The 27,568-nt window shown below is 42.3% G+C and overlaps 1 protein-coding gene across 1 annotated transcript in view; it reads right to left on the bottom strand.

Moving 5' to 3' along the window:
• The window catches only part of HDAC8 (histone deacetylase 8), a 230,843-nt gene that overhangs the window by 44,079 nt on the left and 159,196 nt on the right, over window positions 1-27,568 (bottom strand). The window lies entirely within an intron of this gene.

The following is a 27,568-nucleotide window of genomic DNA, read 5'->3' as shown; positions in this document are numbered from 1 at the left end:
GGCTTGGCAGAGGCAGAGGAAAAGTCAAGGATGGACTTGATATTCTGTAACAGTAGGATTTCTCTCTAATATAGCCATCACGGTGGTTACGTGGGAACAAATCAGAGTTGAACTTGCTTGCTGTGTGCTCTGCTGTGCTTAGTCGCTCAGCTTAGATCCTATTGATTCATTTGGTTCCCTCATTCACTTGATACCAAGGTCTCCCAAGGACTCCTGTGTACCAGGCTCTGGGGGTGAAGTGATAACTGAGACTCAGACCCTGCCCTCAAGGAGTGGATGGGGAGGCAGCTGTGCAAACAAGTAGTTCTAATGCTCTGTGGTAAGTGCTGTAGTAGGCATGTGGGCAAGAGCTCCTGGAGTCCAGAGGGAAGATAAAGCAAAGCTTTGCTCTCTGAGTCAGCCTCTAACTGATTTCCCTGTTTCCCCTCCCTCCCTGAGTTTTCCATCCAAAATTCAGATCTGATCACGTTGTCCCCTCTACTTAAAAACCATGGTTGGCTCCCCACTGACTGCAGTACCCAGTTCAAACTCTCAAGCAGGACACACAAAGGTCTTCACAGTAGGCCTAGCTGACTCCTCCAGTCTTATCTCACATCACGGGCCAGGCTCTGGCCCCTACATTGTACCACATTGCACTGGAACATCTCTCCCTGCTCCTCTTTATCTAGTCAACCCTTCTGCTTCCCTTGTGCCTCTGCTAAATGTTGCTTCTCAGCTACGCTGGCCTCACCTCCCCCTGATGGAGTAAGTTCCTCCTCTGCGTTCCCACAGCTCGCTGTCAGATGTCTATTCTAGCATTTATCACATTATAGCATAATTGTTTGTCTATGTGTCCATCTCCCCCACCAGGCCATGGTCTCCTCAAGGTTGGGAACTGGTGTTATTTTTTTCCTTAGCCTTAAGATTTGGTTTGGGCCTGGCACATAGTAGGTGCTGCACCCATCTTGGCTGAGTGAATGAACGACTCTGGCATGGGACCACTTGGGCCTCATTACTGTCAGCAGCTAGTGTTACTTGAGAGATGCATAAAAAAATGAAGGGCAGCCAGAGTAGCTGGAAAACAGGCAGCTCTAGTCACATCATGAAAAAACAAAACTGGAGATGGTGGAGACAATGTTCCCACTCAGGCTTTAACAAATGACTCTCCCTTCTGAGCAGCCCCTTTTTGTCTGCTTTCCCGTTCACTTTCCAAAACCCAGTCACTGAAATGATTCTAATTATTCATGGTCGGTAGCATATCCAGGAAACATTTAGTTTATAAGCAATTAAAGTACGCTAAAATAGATTTATGCAGGTTGAACCTGATCCTGCTGGTAAGAAGGGAGTAAATGACTTACATCTTGGAGGGGTATTTGCTTCCTGAGGTTACTCTTTACTACTCTTTATCTATTGTACTCTCTTGGTGCTAGCATGACAAACATCTGGAGGTCCTTCTTAAGGCGAGTGTGCAGTGAACAGTGCAGCGAGCATGTAGACAGTGTGAGTGACCACGGGCAGCTGTCCTGTAAATGTGGGAGCACTACCGCTGCCCACATTCCCCCTGCAACCCCTACCATGTTGGTGGTGGGGGGATGGCTCAGCAGCAGGAGCTTGGGGTAGTAGGAAAGCTCCCGACACCATGATCATGACTCGAGGCTTGCTTTCCAATAACATTAGAACCACTTGGAATCATTTAACTCCTCAAGGTTCAATCTCCAAGTTGGTAAAATAGGGACACAGACCTCTGCCCTCCCAACTTTGAAGGACTGTTTATGAAGATCAATGGAAGAAATGTTGTGAAAAGCTCTAGAGGCTAGATAAATGGGGGAGGGGCATTTTCATTACAAAAATTCTAACTTGTGGGCCCCTCAATGCTTTAGAAATGGTTAATGCTTGTCAGCAGATCAGTAGTGCTGTACCAAGGCAAGTACGCTAATAGTTTACTTAAGAGTCCACACAAGAACAATTCATTACCTTGCCTTGCTCAAACCAAGTGTTTTAATGTCCCTCTACTGAAGACAACAGTCAGCAGCTAAGCAAACAGGCTATTTGGTTGAGAACAGACACAGGGCAGCAGAGGCCTAGCACACGGAATTCATGCGTCTCCAGGGATTTTGTGCCATCGCTGTCCATGGCAAGTGGGCTCTGCTTCCTTGGGATTGACTCTAGGGGAAAAAATGCCTCCTTTTTCTGCTCCAAGAAACCTAGAACACATACCTAAACCACTCAGTGGGTCAATGTGATTGGTGCGAAATTTAGAATAAACAAACTGAAATGGCATATTTCAGCACCAGCTTTTGAGTTAAGTACAGAGAGACTGCGGAAAGGCCAAAAGGCTGGCCCAAAAGTGACGAGGGGGTGGGGGGTAGCAAATGCCATGGGAAATCAGTACACTGGAGTGATAGTTTACCTGGAAGTCTAAGTCTAAATTATTAAGCCCCTGAGATACTTTAATGGAAAGTTATGTAGCTTACATCTGCAAAAGGGTCCTGGGTTCCTTCACGCTCTGTCACACCTCCTGGCCTTTCTGCTTACCATTCCTTATGCAAAGAATTTTCACCCAGCCCTCCCTTCTCAGCCGAGACCATTCTTACTCATCTTTCAAGACCTAGCTCCAATGTAACCTCTTTGAAGTTTTTGCTGACTCCCCCAAAGCGAGATCCTTGCTCCCTCATCTGTACCTTCACAAGGTCTTTTATAGCCCTAAGTCCCACTCTGACATATTTGTTTACATAACTGTCTTCCCCATTCAGCCAGGAGTGTAGCTCTCAGGAGCAAGAACCAGATGGTAGCTTTACTTAGCACAGAGCAAGCACAACGATGGGCCTCACTCAAGGCCAGCTGAATGAATGAGCATTTGGGCATACGTGCGCCAGCCTCATTCATCAGGTCTGCACAGGACCCAGAGGGAAGGCTCATTAGGCAATGATTTGATATGGTGGACATGATTCTTCCACACTGGTTTACCTGATTAGCGACTGCCTCAGTCCTGGCAAGCAGCAAGAAACCTGCTGGAAGAGGCAGCCTGACAATGTACCAGTGAGGCAAGGCTTGGTCCTGGCGATCAGCTTGGTTCCCACAACTTGTAAATGTGAGCTGGAAAAGTGCTGCCCTCCACTCCCACCCCTCATCTCTCATGTGCCTGCTCTCAGGAAGTTGCCCAGCAGCACAGACAGCATCATCTTGTATATTTGAAAACGCATCTATTACTAGAGAGGAAGGTCTAATGGATGGAGCCTGACCCAGACTTGGTTCCTACAGAAGCTCTGGCTCAGCAGCCACAGCCGCTGATTCTCCTTCTGGTTCTGCTAGTGATTAACTCGACTTTGGACACATCGGCTCATCTCACATTCCCCACCCTACCCCTGCCAATGGGGAGAATAATGAAGATGTTGCATGGATTGAGTCAAAAGAAGCTTGACTGAGATCCCTGTGGATCGGGGAAGCAGCAGTTGATGCTGGCAGAGCCTGCGGGGTTCTGTTTTGGTTGTTTCTGTTTATAAGTGAATCATTCTGCCTTGAGCCCAGATGTGCAGCCCGTGGAGAGGAAGAAAGGAAGGGCAGGCAGGTGGGCACCTCTGGCCTAAGCTACAGCAGTCAGAGCACACAGAAGTGGACAGGACTGAATGGGACCAGATGGGAGGGACTGGACAGGACGGGAAGGGATGCTCAGCTGCTGGCTTTCCAACAGCTGGTCCCCTGCTCCCTGGTTGGGAGCAGGAGCAACAAGCTCTGAAGCTGTGTGTACTGAAGCAGTTTCATATTGAAATCAAATAAAACTCATGACAAAGTCAATCTGACACATTTTTAATGATACACATATGATTATTGTGCTGTACTATAATTAGACAGAATGGTAAGCAGCTCTCAGGAATGACTGCAATTACGATTACTTTTACACGGATGAACCAAATATTTCAGAGGTCCGCCAGGATTAGGACAGGGGTGCTCTGGATAGGAGGCAGACCAGAAAGCTAGTTACAACACATTTCTCTGGTTCTCCCTTCCCTGTCCCACCCTGAGGCAACACTCTTTCTATCCCTTATCAAAAAAAAAAAAAAAAAAAAAAAGCTTTGATGAGAAGTTTGGATAGCAAGCTCCTTTCTCTAGCCAGAGAGAGGCCACACTGAGGTTCTAGGGTTAGAGAATTTGGAATGTTTAGATGTGCTTTGAGCTGATTAGTCTCCATTTTCCCATGAGGCTTGAAACTTTACCTAGTGGCCGTAAGCCTAAAAAGTACATGCTTAATGTGTGAATTGTGTTTGGATTCTGGTTTGAACAAGTCCATGCAGAAAGATATTTTTGAGACAATTGGGTAAACTTAATAGTGTCTGGTATTAAGGAATCATTAATTTGTCAGTTTTGATAATGGTATTGTGGTTATTTAAGAAAAGGTTCTTATCTGTTGGAGAAACGTACTGAAATATTTACAGGCCAGCAACTGTGGAATCTCTCATTGCTCAGTTGGTAAAGAATCCACCTGCAATGCAGGACACCCCAGTTCGATCTCTGGGTCAGGAAGATCCCCTGGAGAAGGGATAGGCTACTTGCTCCAGTATTCTTGGGCTTCTCTTGTGGCTCAGTTGGTAAAGAATTCACCTGCAATGTGGGAGACCTGGGTTCAATCCCTAGATTGGGAAGATCCCCTGGAGAAGGGAAAGGCTACCCATTCCAGTATTCTGGCCTGGAGAATTCCATGGACTGTATATTCCATGGGGTCGCAAAGAATCGGACACGACCAAGCGAATTTCACTTTCACTTTCAACTGTGGAATGGTATGGTCTCTGGGATTTGCTTTCAAACACTTTAAGAAAAAAAGAGCAATAGAAGAAATATGGCAGAATGTTGGTAATTGTTAAAGCTGGGTGGTGGGTACATGGGGTTTCACCATACTCTTCTCTCTGCTATGTATATGTTTGAAAGTTTCCATAACAAAAAAGTTTAAAAAGTCATATAACCTAGACTGCTCTGACAGTGATTCATACATCAGTGAAAATTAGTTTGATCATGCTAACACCTAGCAGAGGCAGGCAGCTCTCAGGACTGAGATATGGGATGGGCAGAGCCAGGAGGGTGGGCAGATTGGAGCATGGGCCACTGTCAGGGAGCACGAAGTTCTGGCTGGGGTGGAGAAATGTGTGAGGGGAAGGGAATTTGAATGGTCAGGGGACAATCTGAAGTTCTGGGAGAGAAGACAGGAAGTGTAGGAAGAGGGGAGGCAGAGTGTAATAGGGACTCGTGTCCACCTGTTAGGTCCCCTCTAGTCTGTAATCTGACTAGATGACAGTCAAGTCTGTATTGTAATGCTCTTTGTCTTCCCTAGAGGCCCCAGGTCATGAGTTTCTTTATTTTATTTCACTCATTAATTTATTTGAAAATATTTATTTCATGCCTACAATAGCCAGGCAATACAAACATGTGTCTGTGGTGGTAAAGCAGATGCAGCAGAAAACAAAAGTGAACAAAGCCAAGTCCCTGCCCTCAGGGAGCTCACATTCCAGTGGGAAGAGACAGACAGTAAATAAACATCAAAGGTATGATAGGTCAGATGGTGATAGATGCCGGCATGGAAAATAATGTCAGGTATTTGCTGACAACGCTAGGTACTTGCTCAAGACTGAACTTGCATGGCACCTAGGCTCTTATGAGCTTTTCCAGGTCCCCCCCCTGCAGCCTGCCTTTTGGTCATGTGGACTCTGCCTGCTGGGTTTCACCAAGAGCTCCTGGGCCTCTTGGCCTCTGTACACACTTTAACCTCATTCTTGACTTGATGGTCCCGTCCTATTCCTGATTACCCCACATTCCTCTCTAGGTAAAGCTTCTTCCAGGAAACTCATAGGTCCTTTCTTCGTCCCACCTCTACACTCTGCCCTTGGTCTTCTCCACTTCCACATAGCCCTACTACAGCCCTTATCATCTTGATTATGATTCTCTTCCCAACTAGACTTTGAGCTCTTTGAGGACAGACAGTCTGTCTTTTTATGTTTATATGGCACAGGGCCTGGAACATAGTAGAGACCCTGCAAGTGTGTATGCTCAGTCGCTTCAGTCATGTTCAACTCTTTGTGACCCTATGGATTATATCACACCATGCTCCTCAGTCCATGGAATTCTCCAGGCAAGAATACTGGCGTGGGTTGCCACGACCTCCTTCAGGGGCTTTTTCTGACCCAAGGATTGAAATCTTGTCTCCTATGTCTCCTGCACTGCAGGTGGATTCTTTACCCACTGAGATACCTGGGAAGCCCAGTAGGGACCCTATACATGCTTAATAAATGAATGAAGGACAGATAAAAAGATGAACATGCCCCCTAGCAGAACACTGAAGACTTGGGAAGCATCCTCACCCTAAATCAAGTGCTAAGAAGTAGAGGTGCTAGTGTGTGCTCAGATATCAAAGAGAGAAATGAAATTGGTATACTTGGATATATGTTAAACTGATGATGATTATAATCATATTCATACTCAACATTTATTGCATGGACTCTGGACTGGACCACTTGAGTTTTAATTTTGACTCTATCACTTCATAGCTGAATGATTTTGGGCAGGTTATCTACACTATCTGTGCCTTAGTTTTCTCATCTGGAAAATGGGGATGATGATAACACTAGGTATTGAAATGAGATAAAGTTCTGCAAAGCACTTAGACTAGTACTTGGCATAGAATAAATGGTATATAAGGGTTTGCTATTATTAATGTGTATGAGACAGTAACTGCTAAATGTTTTACTTATTTATTCATGTACATTGAATACATGTTAGCTCTAGGCTCTGGGAAGAGTGCCTTTGTGGACCTTATATTTGATCTAACTTTATCCTCATACAGTACAAGGGAGTTATTCTACATATCACCATTATGTAAAGAAAAGTGAGGGTTATAGCTGTTAAGTAACTTGTCATGGGTCACAGAGCTCATAAATTGAAAATTAGGATTCTGTCTCTGGTCTATGCAACTCTGAAAACGACTGTCAAACCAGAGATTGACAAACTATGGCCAATGGACCAAATCTGTCCCTCTATTTTTTTCCCTTGAGGATTCACCCTCACAGCATACATGAGTAGTATATTTACAAGGTTGGGCAACTGTCACTACTAATTCCAGAACATTATCATCACTCCAGAAAAAAAAAAACAAACCCAAACCCATACATACTAAGCATTAATTTCCCAACCCTCTAGCCCCCAGGCAAACACTAATTTCCTTTCTGTTTTTATGGATTTGCCTCTTCTGGATATTGAACATAAGTAGAATCATATACTATGTACTCTTTTGTGTCTGGTTTCTTTCACTTAGCATAATGTTTTTAAGATTTATCCATGTTGTAGCATGTATCAGTACTTTATTCCTTTCTATGACTGAATAATATTTCATTATATAGATATACTAGATTTTGTTTATCCAGTCATCAGTTGATGAATATTTGGGTTGTTTCTACTTTTTTGGTTGTTATGAATAATGCTGCTATGAAATTTTCTGTATAAGATTTTATATGAGCATATGTGGTTATATACCTAGGAGTGGAAGGAATTTCTGAGTCATTTGTTAACTCTATTAACTTTTTGAAGAATTGCCAGACCTTTTTCCAAAGTAGTTGCACCATTTTACATTCCCATAGATCCAACCAGTCCATCCTAAAGGAGATTAGTCCTGGGTGTTCATTGGAAGGACTGATGCTGAAGCTGAAACTCCAATACTTTGGCCACCTCATGTAAGAGTTGACTCATTGGAAAAGACCCTGATGCTGAGAGGGATTGGGGGCAGGAGGAGAAGGGGAAGACAGAGGATGAGATGGCTGGATGGAATCACCGACTTGATGGACATGAGTTTGGGTAAACTCCAGGATTTGGTGATGGACAGGGAGGCCTGGCATGCTGTGATTCATGGGGTCGCAAAGAGTCGGACATGACTGAGTGAACAGAACTGAATGGGCTGCGATGGCACATGAGCACGGCCAAGAGGAGCTACCCCCGGGCCGAGGTCAGGGGTGGCGGCCAAGAGGAGCTACCCCACCTCTGAGGTAAGGAGCAGCGGCTGTGCTTTGCTGGAGCAGCCGTGAAGAGACACCCCACATCCAAGTTAAGAGAAACCCAAGTAAGACGTTAGGTACTGAGAGAGGGGATCAGAGGGCAGACAGACTGAAACTACAATCACAGACAACTACCAATCTAATCACTCGGATCACAGCCTTGTCTAACTCAATGAAACTAAGCCATGCCCTGTGGGGCCACCCAAGACGGCCGGGTCATGGTGGAGAGGTCTGACAGAATGTGGTCCACTGGAAGGGAATGGCAAACCACTTCAGTATTCTTGCCTTGAGAACCCCACGAACAGTATGAAAAGGCAAAATGATAGGATACTGAAAGAGGAACTCCCCAGGTCGGTAGGTGCCCAATATGCTACTGGAGATCAGTGGAGAAATAACTCCAGAAAGAATGAAGGGATGGACCCAAAGCAAAAACAATACCCAGTTGTGGATGTGACTGGTGATAGAAGCAAGGTCCGATGCTGTAAAGAGCAACATTGCATTGGAACCTGGAATGTGAGGTCCATGAATCAAGGCAAATTGGAAGTGGTCAAACAAGAGATGGCAAGAGTGAACATCAACATTCTAGGAATCAGTGAACTAAAATGGACTGGAATGGGTGAATTTAACTCAGATGACCATTATATCTACTACTGTGGGCAGGAATCCCTTAGAAGAAATGGAGTAGCCATCATAGTCAACAGAAGAGTCTGAAATGCAGTACTTGGATGCAATCTCAAAAATGACAGAATGATCTCTGTTCGTTTCCAAGGCAAACCATTCAATATCACGGTAATCCAAGTCTATTCCCCGACCAGTAATGCTGAAGAAGCTGAAGTTGAACAGTTCTGTGAAGACCTACAAGACCTTCTAGAACTAACACCCCCAAAAGCTGTCCTTTTCATCATAGGGGACTGGAATGCAAAAGTAGGAAGTCAAGAAACACCTGGAGTAACAGGCAAATTTGGCCTTGGAGTACAGGATGAAGCAGGGCAAAGGCTAATAGAGTTCTACCAAGAGAACACACTGGTCATAGCACACACCCTCTTCCAACAACACAAGAGAAGACTACACATGGTCGACACCGAAATCAGATTGATTCTATTCTTTGCAGCCAAAGATGGAGAAGCTCTATACAGTCAGCAAAAACAAGACCAGGAGCTGACTGTGGCTTGGATCATGAACTCCTTATTGCCAATTCAGAATGAAATTGAAGAAAGTGGAGAAAACCACTAGATCATTCAGGTATGACCTAAATCAAATCCCTTATGATTATACAGTGGAAGTGAGAAATAGATTTAAGGGCCTAGATCTGATAAATAGAGTGCCTGATGAACTATGGATGGAGGTATGTGACACTGTACAGGAGACAGGAATCAAGATCATCCACATGGAAAAGAAATGCAAAAAAGCAAAATGGCTGTCTGGGGAGGCCTTACAAATACCTGTGAAAAGAAGAGAAGCGAAAAGCAAAGGAGAAAAGGAAAGATATAAGCATCTGAATGCAGAGTTCCAAAGAATAGCAAGAAGAGATAAGAAAGCCTTCTTCAGTGATCAATGCAAAGAAATAGAGGAAAACAACAGAATGGGAAAGACTAGAGATCTCTTCAAGAAAATTAGAGATACCAAGGGAACATTTCATGCAAAGATGCGCTCAATAAAGGACAGAAATGGTATGGACCTAACAGAAGCAGAAGATATTAAGAAGAGGTGGCAAGAATACACAGAAGAACTGTACAAAAAAGATCTTCACAACCCAGATAATCATGATGGTGTGATCACTCACCTAGAGCCAGACATCCTGCAATGTGAAGTCAAGTGGGCCTTAGGAAGCATCACTATGGACAAAGTTAGTGGAGGTGATGGAATTCCAGTTGAGCTATTTCAAATCCTGAAAGATGATGCTGTCAAAGTGCTGCACTCAATATGCCAGCAAATTTGGAAAACTCAGCAGTGGCCACAGGACTAGAAAAGGTCAGTTTTCATTCCAACCCCAAAGAAAGGCAATGCCAAAGAATGCTCAAACTACTGCACAATTGCACTCATCTCACATGCTAGTAAAGTAATGCTTAAAATTCTCCAAGCCAGGCTTCAGCAATACATGAACCGTGAACTCCCTGATGTTCAAGCTGGTTTTAGAAAAGGCAGAGGAACCAGAGATCAAACTGCCAACATCAGGTGGATCACTGAAAAAGCAACAGAGTTCCAGAAAAACAGCTACTTCTGCTTCATTGACTATGCTAAAGCCTGTGACTTTGTGGATCACAACAAACTGTGGAAAATTCTTCAAGACATAGGAATACCAGACCACCTGATCTGCCTCCTGAGAAATCTGTATGTAGGTCAAGAAGCAACAGTTAGAACTGGACATGGAACAATGCACCAGTTAAAAATTGGGAAAGGAGTATGTCAAGGCTATATATTGTCACCCTGTTTATTTAACTTATATGCAGAGTACATCATGTGAAACGCCAGGCTGGATGAAGCACAAGCTGGAATCAAGATTGCTGGGAGAAATATCAGTAACCTCAGATATACAGATTTCACCACCCTTATGGAAGAAAGTGAAGAGGAACTAAAGAGCCTCTTGATAAAAGTGAAAGAGGACAGTGCAAAAGCTGGCTCAAAATGCAACATTCAAAAAACGAAGACCAGGGCATCTGGTCGCATCACTTCATGGCAAGTAGATGTGGAATAATGGAAACAATGACAGACTTTATTTTCCTGGGCTCCAAAAATGCTGCAGATGGTGACTCAATCATGAAATTTAAAGATGCTTGCTCCTCGGAAGAAAAGCTGTGACCAACCTAGACAGCTTATTAAAAAGCAGAGACATTACTTTTTCAACAAAGGTCCATCTAGTCAAAGCTATGATTTTTCCTGTAGTCATATATGGATGGGAGAGTTGGACTATAAAGAAAGCTGAGCACTGAAGAATTGATGCTTCTGAACTGTGGTGTTGGAGAAGACTCTTGAGAGTCCCTTGGATGGCAAGGAGATCCAACCAGTTATTCCTAAAGGAAATTAACCCTGAATATTCATTGAAAGGACTGATTTTGAAGCTGAAGCTCCAATACTTTGGCCACCTGATGTGAAGAACTGACTCACTGGAAAAGATGCTAATGCTGGGAAAGACTGAAGGTGGGAGGAGAAGGGGACAACAGAGGATGAGATGGTTGGATGATGTCCCCATCTCAATGGACATGAGTTTGAGTAAGCTCCAGGAGATGGTGAAGGGCAGGGAAGCCTGGTGTACTGCAGTCCATGGGGTCACAAAGACTCGTGCACAACTGAGAGACTGAACAACAGCAATGGTTGGACAGAGGTATCTTTATTTGCCTGGAAATAGTAAGTTTCCCAGTCTTTGCCAAGAGGTTTTATGTGCATGTTGAGGGCACATCCTCAGTGTTCAGACAGGCAGCTCATAACTTCTTTACACTTCACTTGGGCACAGCTTGAAGGTCAGTCAGAGGTGAGAGCTTAGGCCTTTCTCAGGTCTCTAGCTCTGGGTATGAACACAGTTCTGTGCATGCATGAACGCCTCTAGAGTCCCCAGAATATGTTGAAGCTTTTGAAAGCCTCTATGGACATCTCATTGTCTAGTTTTTCCTTTTGAGCCTTTTGGTTTGGCTCAGACGTTAAAGTGTCTGCCTGCAATGAGGGAGACCTGGGTTCGATCTCTGGGTCGGGAAGATCTTCTGGAAAAGGAAATGGCAACCCACTCCAGTATTCTTGCCTGGAGAATCCCATGGACGGAGGAGCCTGGTGGGCTACAGTCCACGGGGTTGCAAAGAATCAGACACAACTGAGCGACTTCACTTTCACTGTTTCCCCCAACTATTATCCACTGCTTCAGATAGCTGTGAAATCAATCATTTGCCTCTAATTGTTTTTAACAAATGCTGCAGGGAGAAATTTTGCATATTGAATGAGTCAGGTCCAATAAAGAGAGCCTTGCAAGTGGGGTCTTCCAGGGAACCACCAGACAAGTCAAATAATTCTCTGGGAATTAGGCTTTGAAGGAACTCCAACACTGTTTGGCTCCCTCTGGTGGCTACTAGGCTGCTGGTTTTTCACCAGGATTGTGGGCTGTCAATTTCCAAGGCTACCATCTCTACCTGTTTTAGTAATAAAGTTTTATTGGAACCCAACCATGTTCATTCATTTATGTATTATGTATGGCTGCTTTGAATGTTCAAACTACTGCAGAACTGCACTCATCTCACACACTAGGAAAGTAATGCTCAAAATCCTCCAAGCCAGGCTTCAATAGCATGTGAATCATGAAATTCCAGATGCTCAAGCTGGATTTAGAAAAGGCAGAGGAACCAGAGATCAAATTGCCAACATCTGCTGGATCATAGAAAAAGCAAGAGAGTTCCGGAAAAATATCTACTTCTGCTTTATTGACTACACCAAAGCCTTTGACCGTGTGGATCACAACAAACTATGGAAAATTCTTCAAGAGATGGAAATACCAGACCACCTGACTTGCCTCCTGAGAAATCTGTATGCAGCTCAAGAAGCAACAGTTAGAACTGGACATGGAAAAACAGACTGGTTCCAAATAGGAAAAGGAGTTACGTCAAGGCTGTATATTGTCACACAGTTTATTTAACTTATATGCAGAGTACATCATAAGAAACGCTGGGCTGGATGAAGGACAAGCTGGAATCAAGATTGCCAGGAGAAATATCAATAACCTCAGATATGCAGATGACACCACCCTTACGGCAGAAAGTGAAGAACTAAAGAGCCTCTTGATGAAAGTAAAAGAGAGTGAAAAAGCTGGCTTAAAGCTCAACATTCAGAAAACTATGATCCTGGAATCTGGTCCCATCACTTCATGGCAAATAGATGGGGAAACAATGGAAACAGTGACAGACATTATTTTGGGGGCCTCCAAAGTCACTGCAGATGGTGACTGCAGCCATGAAATGAAAAGACGCTTGTTCCTTGGAAGAAAAGCTATGACCAACCTAGACATCTTATTAAAAAGCAGAGACATTACTTTTTCAACAAAGGTCCATCTAGTCAAAGCTATGTTTTTTCCAGTAGTCCTGTATGGATGTGAGAGTTGGACTATAAAGAAAGCTGAGCACCGAAGAATTGATGCTTCTGAACTGTGGTGCTGGAGAAGACTCTTGAGAGTCCCTTGGATGGCAAGGAGATCCAACCAGTCATTCCTAAAGGAAATCAACCCTGAATATTCATTGAAAGGACTGATTTTGAAACTGAAGCTCCAATATTTTGGCCACCTGATGTGAAAAACTGACTCATTGGAAAAGACCCTAAAGCTGGGAAAGATTGAAGGTGGGAAGAGAAGGGGACAACAGAGGATGAGATGGTTAGGTGGCATCACCGACTCAATGGACATAAGTTTGAGTAAGCTCTGGGAGTTGGTGACGGACAGGGAAGGCTGGTGTGCTGCAGTCCTTGGGGTCACAAAGAGTCGGAGATGACTAAGTGACTGAACTGATGGCTGTTTTGTGCTTACAACAGTAGAGTTGAATAGTGGGGCAGAGAAAACATATTGTCTAAAAAGTCTAAAATATTTACCACCTGGCACTTTACTGAAAGTTTTCTGATTCATGCTCTAGACTAGTGCTGGCTAATAGAAATATAATGTGAGCCACCTAGACCTAGACATCCTGGAATGTGAAGTCAAGCGGTCCTTAGGAAGTATCACTACGAACAAAGCTAGTGGAGGTGATGGAATACCAGTTGAGCTATTTCAAATCCTGAAAGATGACGCTGTCAAAGTGCTGCACTCAATATGCCAGTAATTTGGAAAATTCAGCAGTGGCCACAGGACTGGAAAAGGTCAGTTTTCATTCCAATCCCAGAGAAAGGCAATGCCAAGAATGCTCAAGCTACCGCACAATTGCACTTATCTCACACGCTAGTAAAGTAATGCTCAAAATTTTCCAAGCCAGGCTTTAGCAATACGTGAAGCGTGAACTTCCAGATGTTGGCAGAGGAACCAGAGATCAAATTGCCAACATCTGCTGGATCATCAAAAAAGCAATAAAGTTCCAGAAAAACATCTATTTCTGCTTTATTGACTATGCCAAAGCCTTTGACTGTGTGGATCACAATAAACTGTGGAAAATTCTGAAAGAGATGGGAATACCAGACCACCTGACCTGCCTCTTGAGAAATCTGTATGCAGGTCAGGAAGCAACAGTTAGAACTGGACATGGAACAACAGACTGGTTCCAAATAGGAAAAGGAGTGCATCAAGGCTGTATATTGTCACTCTGCTTATTTAACTTATATGCAGAGCACATCATGAGAAATGCTAGGCTGGAGGAAGCACAAGCTGGAATCAAGATTGCCGGGAGAAATATCAATAACCTCAGATATGCAGATGACACCACCCTTATGGCAGAAAGTGAAGAGGAACTAAAAAGCCTCTTGATGAAAGTGAAAGAGGAGAGTGAAAAGTTGGCTTAAAGCTCAACATTCAGAAAACGAAGATCATGGCATCTGGTCCCATCACTTCATGGGAAATAGATGAGGAAACAGTGGAAACAGTGTCATACTTTATTTTTTGGGGCTCCAAAATCACTGCAGATGGTGACTGCAGCCATGAAATTAAAAGACGCTTACTCCTTGGAAGGAAAGTTATGACCCACCTAGATAGCATATTCAAAAGCAGAGACATTACTTTGCCAACAAAGGTCTGTCTAGTCAAGGCTATGTTTTTTCCAGTGGTCATGTAGAGATGTGAGAATTGGACTATAAGGAAAGCTGAGCGCAGAAGAATTGATGCTTTTGAACTGTGGTGTTGGAGAAGACTCTTGAGAGTTCCTTGGACTGCAAGGAGACCCAACCAGTCCATCTTAAGTTAGATCAGTCCTGGGTGTTTATTGGAAGGACTTATGTTGAAGCTGAAACTCCAATACTCTGGCCACCTGATGTGAAGAGCTGACTCATTTGAAAAGACCCTGATGCTAGGAGGGATTGGGGGCAGGAGGAGAAGGGGACGACAGAGGATGAGATGGTTGGATGGCATCACTGACACGATGGACTTGGGTTTGGGTGGACTCCGGGAGTTGGTGATGGACAGGAAGGCCTGGCATGCTGAGGTTCATGGGGTTGCAAAGAGTTGAACAGGACTGAGTGACTGAACTGAACTGAATGTGAGCCACATATGTAGTATACATAATTAAAATTGTTTTGAGTAGTCACATTAAGAAAGTAAAAAGAAGCAGGTGAAACTAATTTTAAAAACATTTAACTCTATATATTAAAATACAATCATTTTTATATACAATCAATATAAAACTATTAATGAGATCGTTTACATTATTTCTTACTAAGTCTTTGAAGTCTGATGTGCATTTTACACTTATAGCTCATTTCAATTTGTACTCGCCACATTTCAGGGGCCAGTGGTTACCATGTGCTAGTGATTACTATTGTATTGGTTAGCTCTAGATCCTTTCTACTCAAAGTATGATTTCTGGACAGGCAGCATTGTATCACCTTGGAGCTTGCAAGAAAGGCACAATTTCAGGCGGTACTCTGGATTTACTGAATCAAAATTTGCATTTTAAAAACCCCCAGCAATTCACAAGTATATTAAAATTTGAGAAGTAAAATTTTATACCAATCCACTATACTATACTTCTTTGGGATTAAAAACCCAGTGTACTCAAGGTTGCATTCTAATAGAAAATGTAAGTGTCTGGTTCAATCATCATTCTATTCACTAGATCATGATTGAATTGTCTGAAAATCAGTCACGTAGCATGACTGTGTGTCAGATGCTATACTTGGCACTGTGGGATTTGTCGAGCTGAAGAGGACGTGGTTCCTGCTTACAGGGAACTTACAATTGCCAAAGGATTCCTAGAGAATAATACTCTGCACAAGAAGTCCAGTCTTCTTCCACACTAAATCCTCTAAATAACTTCCCCATCTCAAATGTAAATGTGGCAACTAGGCGCTGGATTACTCAAGCAGGCATTCAACTCAAGAGGTTCATGGGACAGAAACAAAACAGTTTCACTCCATTTGAAATTGGTTCATGGCAACGGTCTGTAGCACTCAGGCTTTAGGACATGAACTCAGTAGGTTCTTCTGAAAGGGTAGCAACCCTGTGTTTGTATAACAGGGAAGTTATAACATTCATCATGCTCAGATTCAGGAACTGTGCACTCAACTCAAGAGAAACCTGACAGTCTGATTTCCAGGTTCCAGTGACTTAGAATAGGAATTCCTATTTAGAGCAAAGAAAATAAGAAATAAGGAAGTGCCAGTCCTTGTTTCTCTGTGTAGGTGTTGACAAGCTATTAAATCATTAGGCTGTCCCTTGCCAGGAGCAGCAGAATAAATCTTGGAAGTTGACAAATGGTCAGCAGCTCTGTGTGCCTGCACACTCAGAGGCACACACAAAGGGCACACTGTTTCCTTTGGTTTATCTTCTGGCTGTGTAAATATTTCATCTGACATTTGGATTGGATTCTGAGCTAGTTTCCCACCAAGCTGATGGTTTTTTAATCTGCTTTCATCAGCCTACAATAAACTGTCTAACCTGTCTGCACAGTGCAGTATACTCTGCCCACTGGCAAACAGAACAAATGGAACCAGGAGATCCCTGACATATTTTTTCAGATGTTTGAAGATGAGGAATTGCACCCAAGCTCTGCCCAAGCCAGAAACATAAGCTATGAGGCACTTGCCTCATCTCATTACACCAGCACCCATGAGCCCTTCCCAGACTAGACCAGTGCCAATAGGAGGTCACAACACATAACTTGGGCCTGCCATCCTATTAGGACAGATCTTTGGCTCAGCATAATCGTGCCACTGCCAAGGATGAGGATGGCCATAATCTCATTCATTCCGGCTTGTATTCATGCTGGCTTCTCTTCAGTTTCAGATGAATTCCTTCACTTGTTCAAAATGTACCAAATGCTATGATAACCTAAACCACAAATTACTGGCTCAGAAAGCTCCTACATCGTAATAAAAAGAAAGGAAGTACTGATCTGATACATGCTGCAATGTGATGACCCTTGAAAACATTATGCTAAGTGAAAGAAGCCAGTGATAAAAGACCACACATTATAGAATTTCATTCATATGAATTGTCAAGAATAGGCAAATCTATACAGACAGAAAATAGATTGTCACTAGGGTTGTGAGAAGAGCAATGGAGACTGACTGCTAGTTGGTATGGGGTTTCTTTTAGAGGGGACAAAAACGTTCTGGAATTAGACAGTGGCAATGATTGTACAATTTTGTGAATATACTAAATACCAGAATTGTGTGGCATGAGAATTGTATCTTGATAAAGTCATTAAAAAAAAAATAAGGGTCATTAAATGATTTCTTCCCTTTTCCATCCCCCAAGCTCCTATAGACCAATTTTCTTAGCCTTGCTATTCCGTATTCTACTTATAGGAGAAAGAAGCAAAAGCAAAACATGCAAGATGGCACTAGGAAAGCTAGTCTCAGAAGAATCTATCCACTCTACTGCTACAGTTCTCTACCATCTATCCTCCACCCACCCATCCATTCATTCAGTGAAGTTCTGCTATGTACTAGGCACTGAGGATAGATACAGCATGAGTAAACCCTGCCCCTTCTATTAGGAGCTCATGATAATAACGCTTTTGTTGTTGTTATTGTTTCTGGCTGTGCTTCGAGGCTTGTGGGGTTTTAGTTCCCTGACCACGGATTGAAACTGGGTCCTTAGCAGTGAGAGTCCTAACTGCTAGACAAGGGAATTACTGATAATGATGTTTTCAGCACTGACCCTGAGACACTCTGGATTCATGAATTGTCTATTGAATCATCAAAGATTAAAATATGTAAATTACAATGTTAACATATTAAAATATGTTAATTGCAAAATTATTCCACTTTTTTTGAAATTGGAAATTCATGGAGGATATCCTTCTCTAAAAGTATCAATATTTGGGCAATTTATACTAATAGTAAAGAAAAGAATATCTAAAGAACAAGGAGAGATGCAAACTTCCTATTTTCCCAAGCGGTTGTAAGCAGAGTAATTAATGAAAATAGCCAAACCAGAAAGGTGACAGCATGTATTTCAAGGTTTCCTCCTCTAAAAGGAATTGTTCTTGTGAATCTATAGAATTTCTGAAGAGGGGGCCTTTTTCTTTTTGTTTCAAGGTAAGTGAAGACGTATCTTTTGGTAATACTTCTGGCGTTAGTGTGGGGGAAGCCGAAAATGAACAAAACTCAGTTGTTCATTTCTTCAAGCAGTGTGTCCTGTGGAGAAATAATAGTTGATCTTTGGAGTCAGGCGGGCCAGAGTTCAAATCCTACCTCACACTTAAAAAAAAATCCACATTTTTATTGAATGTTATCCATTATGTTCAAGATACTTTAATATGTGCTGTGGGATATACATGTAGGGATAAATAACAGGTCCTTATCAAAATTTTTTATTTTGTATTAGAGTATAGCCAATTAACAATGTTGTGATAGTTTCAGATGGACAGCAAAGGGACTCAGCCGTATATGTACTATATCCATTCTCCCCTAGATTATACTTTTGATTCAGGCCTTCATCATCTTTTAGCATTTCAGCTTCTCTTCCTATCTCTCAAAGTAATCCTTTGTACAGCAACCCGTGTAAACTCTAAAATATTGGATCTTGTTACTAGTCCTTTACTGTAAACTCTTTAGTGTCACCACATCCATGAGAGGAAGGTCTAAGCGTCTTCGCATGATTCATAAAACACTAGCTTCAGAGTCTGGCCTCTAGCTACCTCTCCTACCATTCTCCACCTTACATTTTTTGCATAATTGTTTACAGTTGCACATACACACATGTACCCACTCCTCTATTCAGTCTGTTATGCTCTCTAAGAACCACCGTCCACTTTTCGGTGCCTGGATAACGGGACAATGTTTGTATTGGGAGTAGGGCAGCAGCATAGCTGGTATGAGTACAGGCTCTAAAACTAGATGCCAGGGCAAGTCAGGGCTCTGATCTAGCCTCTTCCCCTTCACTTTGGAAGCTAGATTAAAGGCAGCTGAGGAGATATTGATAATAATTGTGAAAATCCCATTAAATTCAAGCATAAGCTACTTAAATTTTTAATTAAAAAAAAAATCTAAGTATGTGATAGATGCATACGGTATAAAGTTCCAAAGGTAGGAAAAGGTAGTTACTAAAAGAACAAGTCTCTGCCACGTCTTAGACACCCAGTTACCTTACCAGTGTTCTTGTGATGCTTTCAAAAGATAGACTGCATATGTGAGCATAAAAATATAATTTTAACACAGTATGGTGGTAGTCTATGGGGTTGCAAAGAGTCGGACATGACTAAACAACTAACACACACACACACACACACACACGGGCACACACACACGGTAGCACACTTTATACATTAGCCTGAACTTGTCTTTTTTTATTTAACCATATTAGCTTGGAGATCATTTCACAATGACCAAGCCTCTATTGATTAGCATTTAGATTGTTTCTAAACATTTACAAAGCTACTCCTTGAGGCCTCTTTCACTATTCTTGTAGTGTCCCTGTTCACCAGAAGAGAAATTCTGTTTTTTAAAAACATCAATTCCTTTATTTTCATTAAAAATTGCATTTACTGTGATTTTGTTTTCTAATCTCAAAGGTACACTTTTCATTTGTAGAAAACTTGGAAGATACAAAAAAGCAAAAAGAAAAAAAGATCACATATTTCTAACATCAGTTATCATTTTAATGAATGTCCTTCCAGTATTTTTTTTCTATTCACGTATCTATAATTTACAAAAGATCTACTCTCACATTTGAGAAAATATGTGATAAAAATAGTAAAAAACAATACTAGATGACCTTGTTTTAGTCACTAAAGCACCTTTAATTTAACACACATGACAACTCTATGAGGTATGTACTATTCTCCTTGTTTTACAGATAGGGAAACTGAGACACAAAGAATTATTCACAGTCACACAGTTTAGGAAGTAACAGAGCCTACTCGGACCCCAGGTCTTGCTCTTACTGCACGCTATTGCCTCTGCTAGTCTGCAGTGTTTAGAAAAACTGAAAACTGATAGATCCTATGACCCAGCAATTCCATTTAGAGCTTTGTGCTCTACAGAAACTTGCTCATGTGCCCAAGGAGACAAGTATAAGAATGTTTACTGCAATTGACTGCATTCAGTGGCAAAAAATCAGGACTGATCCAAATGTCTATTCAGATGTGAATGAATAAATAAAACAGAATAATCATACAATGAGATACTATAGAGCAGTTAAATAGACTCAACTAGATCTATGTGAATAGATCTCAAAACAACATTGAATGAAAAAAGCAGGTTGCAAAGTGATATGCATGTTATGGTACCCTGTGTGTACAAAATCCCAAACATACCACTCACCCCCACCCCATCCTCCTGATACCATATCTTATTTCTGATTACTGTGAAAATGGACTGGAAAGATACACATCAAATTCATGATGATGGATGCCTTTGGGGAGTCAGGAGTAGAATAGGACTAGGGATGAGGGTCACAGAAATATTCAACTTATCTGTAATTATTTTTAAGAAAAGGCAAAAAACTAAGATAAAATCTCAACCAGTTTCAATTCTGAATGGTGGGAATATGTGAATTTGCTATATTCTTCTGTTATCATATATATTTAAAAATAATATTAGCTAATGTTTACTGAACCTTTACAAAATACTAGGTATAGTTCTAAGTGTTTCACATGGGTTAGTTCATTATATCCTTCAGTTCAGTTCAGTCGCTCAGTCGTGTCTGACTCCTTGCAACCCCATGAACCACAGCACGCCAGGCCTCCCTGTCCATCACTAACTCCTGGAGTTCACCCAAACTTATGTCCATTGAGTTGGTGATGCCATCCAACCATCTCATCCTCTGTAGTCCCCTTCTCCTCTGGCCCTCAATCTTTCCCAGCATCAGGGTCTTTTCAAATGAGTCAGCTCTTCGCATCAGGTGGCCAAAGTATTGGAGTTTCAGCTTCAACATCAGTCCCTCCAATGAACACCCAGGACCGATCTCCTTTAGGATGGACTGGTTGGATCTCCTTGAGAGTCTCCAACAGACTCTCAAGAATCTTCTCCAACACCACAGTTCAAAAGCATCAATTCTTTGGCACGCAGCTTTCTTTATAGTCCAACTCTCACATCCATACATGACCACTGGAAAAACCATAGCCTTGACTAGATGGACATTTGTTGGCAAAGTAATGTCTCTGCTTTTGAATATGCTGTCTAGGTTGGTCATAACTTTCCTTCCAAGGAGTAAGAGTCTTTTAATTTCATGGCTGCAGTCACCATCTGCAGTGATTTTGGAGCCCCCCAAAATAAAGTCTGATACTGTTTCCACTGTTTCCCCATCTATTTCCCATGGAGTGATGGGACCAGATGCCATGATCTTTGTTTTCTGAATGTTGAGCTTTAAGCCAACTTTTCACTCTCCTCTTTCATTTTCATCAAGAGGCTTTTTAGTTCCTCTTCACTTTCTGCCATAAGGGTGGTGTCATCTGCATATCTGAGGTTATTGATATTTCTTTCGGCAATCTTGATTCCAGCTTGTGCTTCCTCCAGCCTAGCATTTCTCATGATGTACTCTGCATATAAGTTAAATAAGCAGGGTGACAATATACATCCTTGACGTACTCCTTTTCCTATTTGGAACCAGTCTGTTGTTCCATGTCCAGTTCTAACTGTTGCTTCCTGACCTTCATACAGATTTCTCAAGAGGCAGGTCAGGTGATCTGGTATTCCCATCTCTTTCAGAATTTTCCACAGTTTCTTGTGATCCACACAGTCAAAGGCTTTGGCATAGTCAATAAAGCAGAAATAGATGTTTTTTTGGAACTTTCTTGCTTTTTTGATGATCCTTACAAACACTCTATTAAGTAGGTACTATATTAGCTTCATTTTACAGATGAGGAAATTGAGGCACAGAGAGGTTAATTAACTTCCTTAGGTTACACAGTTAGTAAATGGTGGGAGTATCTGGCTTCAGGAGCCATACTTTTACCCTACTATAGCTTTACCCTTCTAAGAATTCTCAAAATCTGAAAAAAAAAAAGTGCACAGAATCCAGTTCCTAAATGTTGAAAGAATGCAAAGTGGGGGAATAAACACAACTGTGCTGTTGTTACTCTACCTGCCACCTTCTGTTTATATCTCATCTGGGGGTGTTGGTGAAGGCTCCACTCTAGCACCAGCTCATAATAGAAAGACAGGGTCCTCTTTCTCTTGAGGGAATCAAAACTGAAAATTCTACTTGGCCTCAAAACCCAAACTAAATGAAACAAAATATTGGGCAGAACAAAATGAAATAGGCCAGCTGAGGGCATTACAGAGCACACATTCAATTTGAGCCTATGTGTGAACTGGAGTTTGCAGGAGTTAGCTAAGCCTAGTTCCTAGACTACAAAATGTTGGGCAGGGAGGAGCCAGCAGCTAAGTAGGTTAGAAAAATGCGACAGGGAAGAAAGAAGAAAACCCTTTGGCTTATTCCTAAGGCAGAAGAAAGCAAGCATCTGGTGCCTGAAGAGTGGGGTAATAGGAAAAAGGGAAAGGGTGGATGGGGCAGGGAAAGTTTCTGTAGCTCTATTCCTGCTGTAGCCTCTGGTTTTAGTAGAGAAATTCCTGTGCTCCCTGGTGTTATCATTGAAGCAGCTCCCAGGCTCCAAGTGAATAACCAATTGGGAAGCAGTAGAATGGGAAGAGATAAAGACTGACCTGCTGGAAAGGAAGTCTGGAGACCAGCAGCGAACAACCCAAAACACTGGGATGCTGTGCAGTGCAGTGGGGAAGAGCTTAGACTCCAGAGCCAGCCTGCCTGGGTCTGAGTCCTGGATCTGCCGCTTAGTTCGTTCTGCCAACTTGGGCAAGCCATCTATGAAATGGGACTAATACAAAAAATTGCTGAGGATACAAATGTGTGAATGCATCTAAAGCACTTAGAACAGCTCCAGGCACATACTAATCACTCTATGAGTGTTTGCTGTTGTTATTATCGTCGTTATCTCTGAGTACCTACTTCTTTCCAGGCACTGTTATAGGAATTTGGGATGGAGAGAAGCACCAGACACAGTTTCTGCTCTTGTACCTAATTTACTTGGGGGAAAACAGGTGAGTAAATGAATTCTAATGCAATATGATAGTTTGAGCAAACTCCTAGAGATAGTGAAGGACAGGGAAGCCTGGTGTGCTGCAGTTCATGGGGTTGCAAAGAGTTGGACATGGCTTAGTGACTGAACAACAATGCAATATGATAAGGTCTCAGACAACTAAAGATCTTCCTCAACTTATGATGCAGTTACATCCTGATAAATCCATTGCAAATTGAAAACACTTTAAGTCAAAAATGCATTTAATACACCTAACCTACTGAACATTATAGCTTAGCTTCACCTATCTTAACCATGCTCAGAACACTTACATTAGCCTACATTGGGCAAAATAAAGCATATTTTGTAACAAAGTGTCAAATATCTCATGTAATTTATTGAATACTGTACTGAAAAACAGAATGGTGTATGGGTATAGAATGGTTTATAAGTGCATCAGTTATTTACTCTTGTGATCACGTGGCTGACTAGGAGCTATGGCTTGATGCCATTGCCCAGCATCACCAGAGACTATTGTACCACATGCTGCTAGCCTGAGAAAAGATAAAAATTCAAAATTTGAAGTATGTTTCTATTGATTGTGTATCACATTCACACCATCATAAAGTCAAAAATTGTAAGTTGAACCATCGTAAGTCAGAGACTGTTGTATGAATCAGGTGCTGTAGGATCCCAGAGAAAGAACTGATTGACTATGGAGGGGAGGGCTGGCCAGGGAAGACTTTACAAAAGACATGGGAGTTGGAGCTTGAAGGAAGAGGAGGATTTCATCAGGCAGTCATGTGGGAGGAGGGATATTCATGGTACAGGAATATCTTAGTCAAACACTTGGCTGGAACCATGGTTCAGGGCAGTGGGAAATAAAGACTAGGGTCCAATCTAGAAGGATTCTATGTGCTCTGCTAAGAATTTTGGATCTGTAAGCTCTGGGAGTGGAGAAGGAAATGGCACCCCACTCCAGTGTTCTTGCCTGGAGAATCCCAGGGACAGGGGGGCCTGGTGGGCTACAGTCCATGGGATCGCTAGGAGTCGGACACGACTGAGCGACTTCACTTTCACTTTTCACTTTCATGCACTGGAGAAGGAAATGGCAACCCACTACAGTGTTCTTGCCTGGAAAATCCCATGGACAGGGGAGCCTGGTAGGCTGCAGTCCATGGGGTCGCACAGAGTTGGACACGACTGAAGCGACTTAGCAGCAGCAGCAGCAGCAAGCTCTGGGAGGGTGTGTGTGTGGATGCACACATGTGTGCACACACACATATATTTGAAGCAGGGGGATAACATGATTAAAGTTGCATTGCTCAAAAATAATGGATATGATAGATGGATTCTAGATGGAAAAACTGAAGGGAGGGAGACCAGCTGAGCTGTGCTGATGCCCCAATCCCCATGCCACACCTCCTCCTTCAGTGTTCCTTTTATCAACTATTCACTAAGTTGTCCAAGAAAGAATCCTGAGGTCCTCCATGACACTTCTCTCTCTTTCATCCCTACATGTAATCCAGCAACAATCTTTGTTGGTTCTACTTCCAAAATGCATTTGGAATCTAAACTACCACAACAGCCTCTTGACTGGTTTCTCTAGTTCAACTGGTATGCCTCTCTAATCTATTGTCTACACAAATGTCAGAGTGATTAAACACACACACACACGCACACCACTGCTATGGACTAAATTCAACATATGTTGTTTCCCTAACTCTCAACGTGACCATATGTAGAAAAAAGGAAGTAATTAAGGTCATAGGGGCAGGGCCCTGATCCCATAGGATTAGTGCCCTCCTAAGAAGTGACATCAGAGCTCATTCATTCCCTTTCTCTTCCTCTTGCAGTCCCCCTCTCTTTTCCTCTCTTTCTTCTCCCTTTTCCTTTCCCCTCTTTGTGTATATACCGAGGAAAGGCCATATAAGGACACAACAAGAAAGTGGCTATCTGCAAGTGAAGAAGAAAGCTCTTTCTGGAACTGACCCTGCTGGACTTTGATCTGAGACAACTAGCCTCGAGAACTGTGAGAAAATAAGTTTCCATTGTTTAAGGTACCCAGACTGAGGAATTTTGCTGTAGCAGCCAGAGCAGACTAATATACACATGTGCACATCTTGGTTTCCCCTTGCTTAAAGCACTTCAATAGCTGCCCACTACTTGGTGCTCAGAAGTCTTAAGTCTTTGCTATTGCCTACAAAGTCCTATAATAACCAGCCCCATGACTACTCTCCAACCTCACCTTCTATCCTTGGACTTCCCAGCTCTGGCCTTACTGTCTCTCATTCATTTATTCAAAGAAGCACTGCTCTGTTCTCTCCAACAGCCTGCACACAGGGTGCTTTTTCTGCCAAGAAAGCGTTTCTTCCAGGATCTTTCCTAGTTGCCTCCACTTGGTCTTCAGAGCTCAGCTTTAATCTTATTGCAGTTAATCTGATGCTTCCCCAGATTAGAACACTTTTTCATGTCATATGCTCTCAACTTCCTGTATTTCTACTTGGTAGCACTTATCTCAGTTGGATTTAAATAATTAATTTGGTAAATGCATTTTAAATGTTGTCCCTCTGGCTGAAATGTAAGCACCTATGGGCAGAATTCATGCTAAGTTTCTAAGGCACTGAATCCCCAAGTGTGTAGCACTGAGTGAGCATGCTACTTGCTGAATGAATGAGTGAGTGAATGAGACTATTGCAATGGTCCAGGCAGGAGTTAATAGAGGTATAAACCATAGCAGTGACACTATAGTGACTAGAATACATCTTGTTTTTCTTTTTTTTAAACCTTAATGCCTACACTGTGTATTAACACTTTAAAATGCTAGTAGTGTTAGTAAACATTTTAATTAAACAAAGAGAAGTCATGCCCTCATGGTTACAACCCTTACTTAGCAGCTAGACTGAACTGTGTCCCTTGCAAATTCACATGTTAAAGTTCTAAACCCCTTGTGTGACTGTACTTGGAGATGGGGTCTTTGGCAGACAATTGGGTTTATGTGAGGTCATGAAGATGGAGGCTTCATGATGGGATTAGTGCCCTTATAAGAGACACTGGAGAGCTTGCTCTCTCTCCCTCACATGTGAGGACACAGAGAGAAGGAAGCCATCTATGAAACAGGAAGGGAACCCTCATCAGAAATTGATCATGCTGGCACCTTGATCTTGGACTTCTAGCCTCCAGACTGTGAGAAGACAAATTTCTGTTGTTTAAGCTACCCAGTCTATGATATTTTGTTATGGCAGCCCAAGCTGACTGATACACTTAATTTTGGCTATAGTACTGGTTCTTATTTATATACCACCTTATGCAGTTTTTCTCTAATGTTTTTGTCAGGTATTGCTCCTTCTGCCTTCCCTCTGAGCCATAAGTTCCTACAAGTCATAGATCATGTTTTTTAAATCACCAGAAGCAGCTACAACGAAGTTGAGCAACATGGTAGTAGTCCAAATATGCTTATACAAGAATACAACTGAACAGGGAGAGATGCAGAGTGTTCATAGTTAGAGAGATCCTGGGGTTGGTGTCAACTTTGTCACAGGTATCCTAAGTGTCTTTAAACAAATTAGCATATTTCTTCCTTTCTATCCATTTGTTTCTTTAGCTGTGGTGTTTCTTCTCTCCCTTATGGAGTTTTGGTGAAACTTATATATAAGCCAGTATTTTCAGATCCTTTGTAAGAAAGTGGAGAGACTAGATTTTTGAGTCAGAAAGACTTGAGTTCAAAATCTAGTTTTCTCACTAACGCAGATTGGAACATTGATCTTGCGTGAGGTGCTTCATACCCACGGACTCATTCAGTCTTCACAACCAAACTGCATGTACATATGAGGAAACTGAGCTTCTGAGAGACTGGGTAAGTTACCCAAGGTCCCACTGCTAGTTAGAGGATCAGAATCTCAAACTGGCTTAAAAGCCCACATTCTTTCTACCATGCTACAGGCTCCAAAAGAGGATAAAGGTTAACATCTAGAAAAAATAACCTTCTACACTGGATTTCACAAGACTCCATTCACTAGTGACAAAAGTTCTTGCTTTCCTCTGGGGAAACAGGAAGCTGCCACCCTAATATTTAAGTAATGTAGTCAGTCCAGTTGGAATCAGATTTTCTAAAGGACTACGACTCAAAAGAGAATACAAGCCATTTGTCTAGGCTTAGGGCGCCATGGGGGCAAGGATGCAGCTATCTTATTTACTTCTGTATTCTTAGAACCCAGAACTCAGCCTGGCTGTAGGAAGCACTCAATAACTATTTGTGGAAAGCATTTACTCAGTGCAGTGGAGGGGCTGAAAGAGAATACATTCTATGGCCTGGTATTGTGACTTCTAGAAAGGTTTAGCTATAGAGATTAAGTCTGAAAGGGCCAGTCACATGGCTGCTAAGGCTTGGAACTGAAGAAGTATTTTTCTGATACATTTTAGATTCACAGTGAGACAAGATTTCCTAGTGGGAATTTTCCTGAAGACTGGATC

The sequence above is a fragment of the Capricornis sumatraensis genome, chromosome X, assembly GCF_032405125.1.
Source record: "Capricornis sumatraensis isolate serow.1 chromosome X, serow.2, whole genome shotgun sequence".
Classification (NCBI taxonomy): Eukaryota; Metazoa; Chordata; class Mammalia; order Artiodactyla; family Bovidae; genus Capricornis; species Capricornis sumatraensis.
Note: the sequence above shows the minus strand (reverse complement) of the source record. Positions and strands in the feature narration are given on the sequence as shown.